Source organism: Cavia porcellus, unplaced genomic scaffold (genome assembly GCF_034190915.1).
Source record: "Cavia porcellus strain 051 isolate PalLab524CR breed Dunkin Hartley unplaced genomic scaffold, mCavPor4.1 scaffold_32, whole genome shotgun sequence".
Taxonomy (NCBI): domain Eukaryota; kingdom Metazoa; phylum Chordata; class Mammalia; order Rodentia; family Caviidae; genus Cavia; species Cavia porcellus.
The window spans coordinates 19,433,913-19,441,934 of NW_026947515.1; the positions used below are offsets into that span (position 1 = coordinate 19,433,913).

The window sequence follows — 8,022 nt, forward strand, 5'->3', positions numbered from 1 at the left end:
GAGTGTTCAGAGGTGGGCATAGCAAGGTCACTGGGAAGGTGCCCTTGGAGTGGGACCCCGATTCCTTCCTTTTCTTTTTTTTTTTTCCTACCTAGACACAGGGTAAACAATTTTGCTTTGCCATACACACCTGTCTTTATGTGCTGCCTCATCACAAGCCAAAGGCAAACAGAGCCAGTGGATCAGGGACTGAAACCTCCAAGACTGTGAATCAAAGTAAACCTTTTTTCTTTATAAGCCAATTACCTCAGGTGTTCTGTTAGAGTGACGAAGAGCTGAGTGACACGGCCACTGAGATGGGAATAGGTGGCCGGTATCTAAGCAACAACAGGAAGACATCAAGGTGAGGATTACAGTAAGTGAGGAGAGAGAAGCAGATGAGTATGGACTGGGGCCAGGGCCCTGTGTGAGTCAGGATAAATCAGCTGCTGTAACAAAGAACCAATCAAGAGTAGTGCTTTCTCACAGCAAAGGTTCAGTTTTTTTTTTTTTTTTTTTTGTCTTTTTCATTTTTATCGGTACCAGGGATCGAACTCACGACCGCCTGCCTGCAAGGCAGGTGCTTATGCCGCTGAGCTAAATCCCCAGCCCCAAAGGTTCAGTTTTCGTAAAAGTTCAGGTCATATCATCAGAGTAGGGAGAGAGGGGATCTGTTTACCATGTTCAAGGGCCCAAGAATGATGGACCCCTCATGTCCTCTCTGGATCCTCACTTCTGGCTGGCAAGTAGGGAAGAACATGGAGAAGGCCCTCAGCCCAGGGCATATGTCACCTCTACTGATATCTCACTGGTTAGAACCAGTCACGCATCCCTAACCCCATCCATGCAAGGAGGCTGAGAAATACCTGGCAACAGGAGATAAAGAGGACTACGTGGGTACTGCTAAGGTCTGGCAGCCGCTGTCACGGGCCCAGGGAGTCTTGGTGAGGCACTTGGGCCTTGTTCTAGAACTGATGAGAAGCTGCTGGAAAGTTGACAGCAAAAGAATGAAATGATTCATTTTGTGGGCTTTGTTTTGTTTTGAGTCTCATTTTGTAGTTCAGGCTGGCTTTGAACTGACTATGTAGCCCAGGTTGGCCTTGAACCTGCAGCAATCCTCCTGTCTCAGTTTCCTAAGTGCTGGGATTACAGGTACACACCACCACACTCGTCTCCATTTTGCATTTTTTAAGGCTCTTCTGTCTTTTGGGGACAAGAAGCTAGCAGAAGTGGTAGAAGGAGGGTTCCCCAAAATCGCCCAGCTAGTTCAGTCGTACAAGTAGAATTTGAACTTAACTGGTTTGATTCTAGTGCCCTGGGCTTTCCAACACTACCTCCAAACCTATCAGCCTGCCAACCCATCTCCTGGATGTAGCTGGGCACAGCGGATGAAGGACAAGTTTTAAGTAAGTCAGATCTGGGTGAAAGCCTGGCTCTGCACATAGCAGCTGTAGGATATGTGTGGCCACACTCAGCCTCAGTGTCCTACAAAATGCAGATGATAGTGTCTTGTAGCTCGCAGAATAGCTGTGACATTAGATGACGCACTGTGAATGACGGGGTGGGGCACAGTGACTCTGCTCTTGAGAACCAAAAGCAACCACCTAGATGCAGTTCTAACAGCCTGAGGTGGGGATTTCTGGTCCTCCTGTTTGGTTATCCTTCTCCTGGAAGCCTAGAATCCTGTCCCTCTGGCTTTAAGCTTTGCCCCTTGTTACCATGCAAAGTGCCCCAGGAGGCAGTGCATTCCAGGCCCCTATCAGTTCCCTCCAGGGAATAACTTCAGCAAACCCTCCTTGGAAGCCTGCTCACGTTTCTTGTTCTCTCTTGGATGATTTTGCCTGCCCTCTTAGCCCAGAATTCTCTCTTTCCTCGAATCCAGCTAGGAAATGAGAAATTGACCAAATTCTGGCCCCTCCAAGGCTAGGACATGACCAATATGCAGGGGGCTGGGAGGGAGGTTTGGCCCTGAAATGTGAATCTCTGGGGACCAAAACTTACAAGTTTTTATCAACACATGTTCACAATGACTAAAAGAAGGAAGGGTCCAACGAGATCGTGAAAAGCTCTGACCTAAACCGGCTCCTAGCTGAGCACATCTTGACATGTTAGATGTGATGGATTGAGAGCTCTGGCCAAATAATGATGCAAACTTGCAAGTCTGCACTGAAATAAAGCCCCCAGGCACAGAACAGGGCCTTGGGGTATCTCGAGGTGTTCCACAGCCACCTCAGGGGCAGAGCTGGATAACCATAGAGAGAAGCTGGCGACAGTCTAGCAGAGCATTGAAGAAAACCTGCCAGAGCACCTCCCCCAGCCCCAGCACATAACAGCAAACAGATGCAAAAGACAGGAACAGTTTAGTTATGCAGAGGAGCAAAGGCAAGGGGAAAGGGATGAGAGAAAGGAAAGAGAGGCAAGAAACAGGATTTACAAAGACCTGAAAGACAACAAGACTTCAGAGTCCACCAGCTATCTCTTGCTCCATCAAAGAAACATTGTTACAACAAGCACCCTTGCAATGGAGCACCGAGCTCACTGGAAGGTGAGGGCCCTCTCCAGGGGCCCCCATGAACAGAGAACAGGAAGCAAGAGCCGAGGACAACCGGCAGCTTCCCTTGGGCCATCAGCCCACCTCCTTCACGGAGTCTGGAGTTTTAAAGCCCATGTGAGGACCTAAGCAAGGCGGGAAGCTGGAAATGAGACCAGAGCATAAAACCTAAATGCATGAAGGCCTAAATCTAAAGTGACAAGTGTTTACTGATGGACCCATCAATAAAAGGACTGCAAAGAAACAGGTCTGTCTTGGCTCAGCTCTGAGTCGAAAACAAGCACTCTCCTCTGAGAATCTGTAATTTTAGGTCCCTCTTCTCTAGCTGGGCTTCAAATGTACACTGATTATATGATTTGGAAAGCTAAGGAATTTACAGGAAATGAGGCAAAATCCTCTTGGGAGCTAATACTCATAAGCCAGGATTCAGGATTCCTATGGAGAGAAAAGCTTGGGTGAGTATTAGCTCATAACTCACAATTACAAGATGCATAAGAAAGTAAGCCACCTGCAGTGGAAATTAGCAGATGAAACACACAGCAAAATAAGACCTCCAAAGGACCTCAGACACTGAAGTTACCGAATGCAGACTGTAAAACAAATATATTTAAATTAAAGTCCTTGAAACTATCATTGGTCTCATAAAAACCCTTTGGAGTTTTACAGAGAAAGCCCCCCAGACTCACCACGTGAGCACGTGCACACACACACACACACACACACACACACACACACACACACACACTGTGGCCTCAGTATGGTCCTTAGGAGCCTCTTTGGCTAGCTACTTTCTTCCAAAAACTAGGTGTATATACGTATGTGGAACACACAGAGATACACTCCCAAGGGAAAATTCCTTTGCCAGGGACCCTCAGCCTCATTTTCAGCCATGTACATATTTCCTTTACCCAGCCTTCCCTGTAGCCCCACCGTGAGGAGGGACCAAGCCCACGCTCCCACCCACCACCTTCCCTTCCTTTTCCAGCCACAGCCATTGCCCCTATACTGGACCTTCCCTGATGGCCTGCACCGGCCATTCAGGTATTCAACAGGCTACCTTCTGTGTTCTGAAGAATGATAACTTATGATATCAAAGGCCTGCAATGTCCCGTCCCCTTGGCTGTTTGTTTGTGAGTGGGTCTCAGGGTGGTCTTTTGATTCTTCTCCACGAGTACACAGACTGGCTTGATCTCAACAGTCAGTCCCAAACCCCACACTGAGGTTTCGCTGAAGGCAAGAAACCTTTGTCACCAGAAGGAGCATGAGATTGCACCTCCAGGGACCAGCAGGCAAGAGAGGCTTTTGTTGGAGTTTCTGTCTGTCTTCCCCCAAACTCAGGCAGCTTCCTTACTGACCAACTAACTGACCGGAGCCCTGTCAGTGTGCCTCTAAATTCCAGGCCACCCTCCTGTTCCTGGCCTCCACTTCCTCTGCCGTCTGTTCTTTCCACTGTCTCAAGGAATTCTTCCTGCATCCTGAATTTCGATGATGCTTCATCTCACTGTTGCACCCGTCACTTCCCTGGTGGAATCATTTTCCTCTTACTGCAAGAGTCTCTTCTAACTTTTCCTTTCCCACCTGCTTTTTCTCCCCATTCTCTGCCTTCTCCACCTCCTCTTCCTTCAGAAAGCCTTCCTTCACTGAGGGAGAAGGGAGGCAGAGCATCCTTGAGGCACTTGTGACTTCCCCCCGTCTCATCCCTTCTGCATCAAGACAGGCATCCGCTCCCGTCTTAGTTACTTCCGCATGGCTGGCAACTTAAAGGGGGAGAGGTTTATTTTAGCTCTTGGCTTCCAGAGGATTAGTCCATGGTCGGCCAGCTGTAAGGCAGGAAAAGCACGGTGGATGGGTCTGGTGGAGGAAAGCTGCTCACATCATGGTGGCCAGGGAGCAAAGAGTGAACGGAGGAGCTGGGTAGGGAGATAAATGCTTTCTGTCACTGGACTTTCTCTCAACCAGACCCCACCTCCTAATGGCTCATTCGGCCATGGATTCACCAACAGATTTGTTCACGGGTGAGTACAATGCCCCCATGATCTAATCACCTTTGAATAACCCTCTCTCTGAACAAGTTAGGATTTTAGGGGACTTCTAGATCTAAACTCAACAGCTGCTCATCCACATCAACTCTGAAAGTCCTTCCTTCTTGGAATTAGTAGGCTCATTGTAAAGTTCATACAGAACAATAGCCCAGCAAGAATAGGCAGATACATTCTATAAAGGAAGAGTGAAGGGCCTCCATCTACCAGGTATCCAAAATAGCAAGAAGCTATGGAGATTAAAACAACAGGATCAGACAGATCAATAAAACAGGGAGAAAGTGTAGAAAGAAAACAGAACAAGTCAGCAATTTAGAATATATAAAAATTGTGTTTCAAATGACTGGGTATAACATGGATTACTTATGAAATGCATGGGATAATTGGAAAACAAAGTTGTTTACATCTCTCTTTCTCAAAAAAGTTGAGCCAGTACAATCTCACTTGCATATTTATATAAGGTTAAGTTTGATAAGTTATTGGGCTTAAATAAAAATGTTTCAAAACATGCTAAAGCTCTTGTATCTTATACTATCTTATACATATTATGCATCTTCTGGTATCGTATACTATCTTATACATGCAAACATTGTATCTTATACAAAAGTAAATTTAAGCCAGAGGTGCAGTAGTGATGTTCCTCTCTGTGGTCTCCTTTGCCAAGAGCAAGTTAAAAATCCTTCTGGTGAAAACAGCGAGCCAGGCTGGGACAGGTATAACCTTCAATGCCAGGAAAGGCCCTCTCTGGGAGAAGCTGATTCTCTTGTGTTATGATCCACTTTGGAAAAAGTAAGTCCTCTTTGTGGAACAGGAAAAAAAATGCTCTCTCTAAACAGTGGCTTGACAATGAGTTTTATTTGTAAATGACAAGCTTGAGGGTGGGATTCTAATTCAGAAACCCTACAGCCTATAAGAAACAGCGGAGTATCAACTGCCTCCTGTGATTTGAAGGTCATAATGAAAGACAGTAATTTGAAAGAAAGTTCTTGTATTAGCCAAATATCATTGCATCACATTTATTTATCTTTCTGTATATTTTTACAGCTCTTAATAAAAATGTTAAAATAAAATAAATGTCAACTGTGTCAGTCTTAAAACATGAAAAACAAAATCAGAAAGCACTATTTAAAGATCTTTAAACATTAATTTGGAGATAGGGAGACCTTTTCAAATGTGATACAAAACAAAGAAACCATGAAAAAAAAAGTTGATAATTTTGACTACATAAAAAAGTTAAGCTTTCCTCTGTGGAAAAAAAAATATCATACATAAGCAAACAGTGAATTGTCATCTCTAGCTCAGGGAAAGGGTTTGACTTTTTACAATGTGAATTTCTCCCCAAATCCACAAGATAAAAGAAAAACAATCCCGATGTAAAACTAGCAAGTAAAGCATACGAATGTTGATGAGGAAGGAAAAACAATATGAAAAAATACTCTAACTCACTTATAAAATAAACGCAAATTAGGTTATAAAAAGATAGGCTCCCCCCCCCCCCATCAAATCAGCAAAGTAACACATTTTCTGGTGATCATGTAAATTACTACAGTCTCTGAAGAGGCCAGTTTGGGCCCTCAAAATTAAAAATTCATATGCTCTTTACCCAGAAATTCTACTTCTAGTCATTTACCCCGTGGATGAAACGCGTAAGCATGTGTGTGCAGGGCCATTGTGTGGAAGCTGCTGTTGAAGACAATCTAAAGAGAAGAATTAATACAATTACCCACAAAACAGAACAGAAGCCAGTGCGCAAGCGGTGTGCCTATGCTGTGCTCTGACATGGAAAAGAGCTTCAGGGTACGTTAACAAGAAAATTCAAAGCGCAAAGGGTGAACATGGTTTGCCACTGTGTTCTCTTTCACGAGCAGGACCCCATCTAATGGCAGATGGCCTCTGCCAGCACAGTGTGCAGCGTGAGGTTGGTGGGGAGACAGTGGGGCCGCGTGAAGACCACCCTCAGTGCTGACAGCCAGCCCCGCGCCTCACTGCCTGGGGGCTTTGCCGGCCACTAGGCATTGCTTAGCCATCCTTCAGAGGAGCTGCCTCAGGAGAGGGGTCAGGCCTGGGGATGTGCATCTTAACTGCTTCCCCAGGACCTCGTGATGCTCAGCGAGGCTTGGAAGCCATCAGCCCAACAGTTCCCGCAGACTGTTTGTCCAAGCAGGGATCGATTTCTTCACTACCACACAGGTACTGGCTGCAGCAGCTCACGGCACGCCGAGCTGGGCTCTCATTTGCTGTGTGATGCTGGGTAAGGTACTTCTCCAAACTTCTGTTTCTGAGTTCAAATTTTTTAGTTTCCACATCAGAGATCGTGTAGTCGTCTTCCTGTGCTGGCTTCTTCCCCTTAACATAATGCCCCCCAGGTTCCTCTGTGATACTGAACAGGACGGATCCCTTTTCTTTGGAAGACTGAACAGGATCCATTGTGTATGCCCACCATTTTCTCCATCCATTCACCCAATGGTAGACACACACACTGATTCCGTCCCTGAGCTATCACGGATAGTGCTCAGTGAACACGGCAGCGCAGACATCACCTCACATACTGATTTCATTTCCTTAGTTAGATATCCAGTAGTGGGACTGGTGGGTCAGATGATAGCTCTCTTTTTAACTTTCTGAGGAATCTCTGTCCTACTTTGATAATGACTGTGCTAATTTATGTTCTCACCAACAGGGGTTCCCTTGTCACCACATCCTTCCAGCAGTGATTGTGCTTTGTCCTTTTGATAACAGCAGTTCTGACAGGTGTGAGGTGCTAGCTCACTGTGGTTTTAATTTGCATTCCTCTCATGATTAGTGATGTTGAGCCTTTTTTCTTCATGTGTCTGTTGGCATCTGCATTTTCATAACTTGTGCCGTTCACCGCCACACTTAAAATGACCGTAAGTGAACACTCAGCCAATCCTTGCTATTAGTAGTATAAATAGCTTGCCAGTGTCCTCATGGCAGAGCAAAGTCCAAGACAAGAGGACTCTGGCAGGGACTTATGGGATTGGAGCACATGTTTTGCTGACTCAGGAGGTCACTGTGGCCGTTATTGGTGTGAAAAATAAAAAGTGGTCACTAAAAAGATGCTACGATCCCTGCTGTAGCAAATGTTCCTCTTGCACAGTTTAGCTGCTTGGTGGGATCTATTCCCAATTCCATGAGGAAGAATAGCAAAGTGTCCTGGGTGAGGGCCTGGTCACATTATGAGCACCAGGTGTGGACAGGCTGAGCTGGCCTGTCCTCAGGTAATTCAGGCAAGTGTGATACTGGCAGGGGCCTGAGAAATCCACACTGTCACTCACTGCCGCACACTGATTGCTTTAATTAAGGCACAAGACTGTAGGTCAAAGCAGTACATGATCAAAGTTGATGCGTGTAAACAGGATCTTGAATTAATTTGCTATTAAATCTTCTATAACTGACATCAGCTGTCAGGTCTTTAGCTTGTAATGAATGCAT

The 8,022-nt window shown here is 45.7% G+C and overlaps 1 pseudogene; it reads left to right on the forward strand.

The window, feature by feature from the left end:
* Window positions 1-5,203: 5,203 nt before the first annotated feature.
* LOC111755653 (large ribosomal subunit protein bL33m-like) lies at window positions 5,204-5,401 on the forward strand (annotated as a pseudogene).
* The last annotated feature ends 2,621 nt before the right edge of the window (window positions 5,402-8,022 follow it).